Source organism: Schistocerca cancellata, chromosome 6 (assembly GCF_023864275.1).
Source record: "Schistocerca cancellata isolate TAMUIC-IGC-003103 chromosome 6, iqSchCanc2.1, whole genome shotgun sequence".
Lineage (NCBI taxonomy): Eukaryota > Metazoa > Arthropoda > Insecta > Orthoptera > Acrididae > Schistocerca > Schistocerca cancellata.
In genome coordinates this window covers 194,021,297-194,026,010 of record NC_064631.1, presented here as the reverse complement: position 1 = coordinate 194,026,010, position 4,714 = coordinate 194,021,297, and the positions used below count along the sequence as shown (strand labels likewise).

Below are 4,714 nucleotides of genomic sequence, written 5' to 3'. Positions count from 1 at the left end.
AATGTTATCCTTTCGTTGGTGATTCAATCTTTTTCAAGTACTGCTGCATACGAGGTGGCCAAAACGACACTGGCTCGGAAAATATTTTATGCACCTTAATATAGGCAAACCACATTACATCACCCACGCTTGGGGCAGATGATGCAAGTCCATGACTATATACATATTCTTAATTTTTACGTGTTTTCTATTTTAACAGTGCAGAATTGAAGGTGTTGATGAAATATTTCACGGACTCTGTAATTTAGTTTAGGCTGTCGTTTGTCTAATTTTAGATATGGATTAATACAGAGCGGCAACGGCCTTGCCGCAGTGGATACACCGGTTCCCGTCAGATCACCGAAGTTAAGCGCTGTCGGGCGTGGCCGGCACTTGGATGGGTGACCATCCGGGCCGCCATGCGCTGTTGCCATTTTTCGGGGTGCACTCAGCCTCGTGATGCCAATTGAGGAGCTACTCGACCGAATAGTAGCGGCTCCTGTCAAAGAAAACCATCGTAACGACCGGGCGAGCGGTGTGCTGACAACAGGCCCCTCCTATCCGCATCCTCAACTGAGGATGACACGGCGGTCGGATGGTCTCGATGGGCCACTTGTGGCCTGCAGACGGAGTGCTTTATTAATACAGAGCGGTCCAAAAAAATGTATCCACTGTTTGAAAGCCCATAACTGTCAAATTAATTGACGGAGTTGTCTCATCTTTGGTAGTGTAATAGTTTGTAGTTCCTGAAATCGCCATACAAGCGTTGTATTGCGTTGTTTTGTTTTGTCAGATGACAGTCGCCAGATAGTCAGTGTTTTGTTCTTAGTGCACCTAGTTACTCGAGTAAACATAGCTGGCGCAAGGCTTACATTCGATGAAAGGAAGTCAGTTTTGAAGTGGTATTTTAAGTACGAAAACATTAATAACGTTCAACGGCAATGGCGAAATGAGTATCAAACACAGCCACCGACACGTTTAACGATTCGTCGCATTCGAGACAAATCTGAAGCCGAAGGCTGTGTTAAAGATGTGCACAAACACCGATCTGGACGAACTGTAACAGTAACAAGTCCAGCTAACTTCCGTCGTGTGTTACAACAATTCACTCGCTCACCACAGAAGTCTGTGAGACAGTGTGCCCGTGAAACTGGAGTCAGTCGCTCAAGTGTTCGGCGAATTTTGAAGACAGCAAACTGGAAGTGCTACATCCCACGATTGTTACACGCAATGAACGAGGACGACCGAGATCGTAGAATGCTAGTGGTTTACTAACATGGTGCGCAACACTGAAGAGTTTGCAGAGATGATTGTGTGGTCTGATGAGGCACAGTTCAAACTCAATGGTATAGTAAATCGCCACAATTTCATGTACTGGGCCGCCGAAAATCCGAACGTCCATGTAAACAAAGCCGTGAATTTGCCAGTAGTAAATGTGTGGTGTGGGTTGTCTTACCGGGGCTTGATTGGGCCATTCTTCTTTGACGGCACAGTTACCGGTGTGGTGTACCTTCAGAAGCTTCAGACATCCATTTTACCTGCCATCCGAGACTTTTATGGAAAGGGAAGAGTTTACTTTCAACAAGATGGTGCCCCAGCCCACTACCAAAATCGTGTTAGGGTGTATCTCGACGCAAATCTACCAGGAAGATGGGTAGGCCGTAGAGGTGCTGTTATGTCCGCAATATAACACAACAAATATTCCGTGATTGGGCCATTCTTCTTTGACGGCACAGTTACCGGTGTGGTGTACCTTCAGAAGCTTCAGACATCCATTTTACCTGCCATCCGAGACTTTTATGGAAAGGGAAGAGTTTACTTTCAACAAGATGGTGCCCCAGCCCACTACCAAAATCGTGTTAGGGTGTATCTCGACGCAAATCTACCAGGAAGATGGGTAGGCCGTAGAGGTGCTGTTATGTCCGCAATATAACACAACAAATATTCCGTGATAACCAAATTTATTTGACCTTCTGTCACTCAAAACAAAACTTAAGTTCGACTATACAACACTTCGCTGGCTGTAGCGCCAAGGAGAAATCAGTCACTAGTAGAGAATACAAGTCCAAACCACTGCCAACCAGTCTATACCGACGCGTCGCAAGTTTCCAGCCAGGGAGACCACAGTACGGTTCGGTCGTCGTGAATCCAGCAGCCGGGTAGTATCACAGTCATCGGCGAAGATTGAACTGGTTCAACGGGCTCAGGGAGCTCGCTTAAATCCGCAGGTCCGGCCAATCAGAGTGTTCGTAGATGGCGCCCTTATACGGTTGCTCACTCTGGTGGCAAGGGCAGCGCCGCCAGGGTAATCCGTATCGAAAGTGGTGTGTACGCTGCCGCTAACCCCGCGACGACGCGTTTACTGGCGCCAGTTATTGACATCGTGTGCGGCGCCAGCGGTACTCGGTGTGTGCCGCGCGTGTTGTAGCACGCCGCGCCGAGTTGACGGCTGCTGTGCGGCGGCCGATACGACGGGCGGTGTGGAGTATCCACCACGTTCCCCAGACCTAACTCCTGTGGACTTTTACCTGTGGGGAACACTAAAGGACGTCGTTTATCGACAAAAGCCACGCACATTGGATGAACTTCGAGAATCCATGTGCAAATATCCAACTGAACACTTTTGCAGTCAGTAGTTCGTGCTGCAGTTCGGCGGCATCGTTTGTGTGTGGATGTTAATAGTGACCATTTCGAACACTTACAGTGATATCTCTAAGTTGGACTTTAAGCTACACTTTCACCAAAAATGAAACATCTCCGTCATTTAGTTTGCAAGTTATGGACTTTTAAACAGTGGATACATTTTTTTGGACCCCTCTATATTTCAGTTTCATGCAAGATGTCTATTTTGTGCGCTTCTCCACAGTATGCAGTACTTTCAGGTCGTTGTCTATAGCAGCACTGTGTCCTGTCTCGTCCACTCTGATGTACGAAACGTAAAGACGAAAGCAGCTTTCGTATAATATTTTACTGTCAAGCAACACAGCTCGATGAAACTTGGATCTTCCAATAGACAGAACTGCAGCAATGTAGTACAGAAGATAATTGAACAGGCAATGAGACGAACAAAAAAATGGCTCTGAGCAATATGGGACTTAACATCTGAGGTCATCAGTCCCCTAGAACTTAGAACTTCTTAAACCTAAGTAACCTAAGGACATCACACACATCCATGCCCGAAGCAGGATTCGAACTTGCGACCGTAGCGGTCGCGCGGTTCCAGACTGTAGCGCCTACAACCGCTCGGCCACTCCGGCCGGCAATGAGGTGAACAGAAATTACATCTTTATTCGAAGACAATACTTACATTGAAGTGATAGCGATTCGTGATGCTCCACTGAACATTACAGAAGGCAGGACACAGTTCTTAACAGTGTGGGTGACCACCACGGACGGCAGGGCATGCTCTGGAAAGTGCACCCATGGGTAGCTAGTGAATGGGTATTTCAAAATGAACACTTCACTCTTATGAAGTGTGATTTGCGGTGCGTCCCTTCACTTCACAGCCCCATTCAATCTACCAGTTGTGGTCTTACACCATCAAGATATAAACGAAAACACAAAGAGTATGAGCATAACGAGCATGTAAATACTGTGCTCGCTTTGTGAGTTTGGAAGTGAAGCATGCACAGAATCAATGGCCGAAAGAGAATCGTCCTTGTGACTTACATGACTCCACATGACTCAAATCATTAGATTACATTATTCTTTTAGGATTAGCCTAATTAAATTAAAGAGACACTTATATGAATAAGAATAAACGGACTTGGTACCATTTTTGAAATGAATGTCTAGAGACTTCTGTTTAAAAGCGTGGTTTGGTCCAGGTTTTTCCGTGTCACGAAATTTTTTCTGTCCGAGATAAGGACACTGTAAATAAACAACAGTCTAATGGTGGTACTAACTTTAAAGAAATATATTATGGCTGTGGCTCCACATTATGAAAGGAAGTATTATTCCATATGCTCGTACCTTCGTTAACAGCCTGCAATGCGGGACGGTGACAGAAGCTTTCCGGAAATCTAGAAATATGGAATCTGCCTGTTTCCCTTCATCCATAGCTAACAGTGTATCTTTTGCGAAAATGGCAAGCTGAGCTTCTCACGAGCGATGCCTTCTAAAATCATGCTGGTTCGTGGACATAAGCCTCTCAGTCTCAATAATTATCTTCGAGCTGAAAATACATTCAAGGATGCTGCAGCAAAGAGGTTAGGGGTATTGGTCTGTAATTTTGCGGGTCCGTTCTTTACCCTTCTTATAGTGTGGAGTCAACTACGCCTTTTTCCAGTCGCTTGGGACTCTTGTTACGAGCTACGTGACCGGGTGTGGGGTTTTAATATAACCCGTACACAGGAGCCAAGTACATAGTATCGGATTTTGAGCAAGAGGCATTCGCAGCCTTCCTTCGTCTTCTGGGTGGACGTAGTCGGGCCTGAACCGCAAGCGTCCACCATTAAGGAGCGCCGCTGATGTCAGGGCCATGACCCACTGCCGCGCCAACAGACGTCGATCTGCATGGCCTCACAAACACCGGTCGCCGGATCTGTTGCTCCTCAGCAGGGCGGAAGCCACCGCCTGCATGCCTTCGCCGGTCTTTGTCGCTGGAATGGTCCTCGCCCGCCTCACATTGCTCAAGACATGATGTCTGTCTGAAGCTAATTACTGTTCCTCGGTCCTCAATATACAACCCTCGGCAGCGCATCGTCCGAATTGCTGCCTACTACATCTTCGGCAG

The 4,714-nt window shown here is 46.8% G+C and overlaps 1 pseudogene; it reads left to right on the top strand.

Moving 5' to 3' along the window:
• Positions 1-294: 294 nt before the first annotated feature.
• On the top strand, positions 295-412 carry LOC126089512 (5S ribosomal RNA; annotated as a pseudogene).
• The last annotated feature ends 4,302 nt before the right edge of the window (positions 413-4,714 follow it).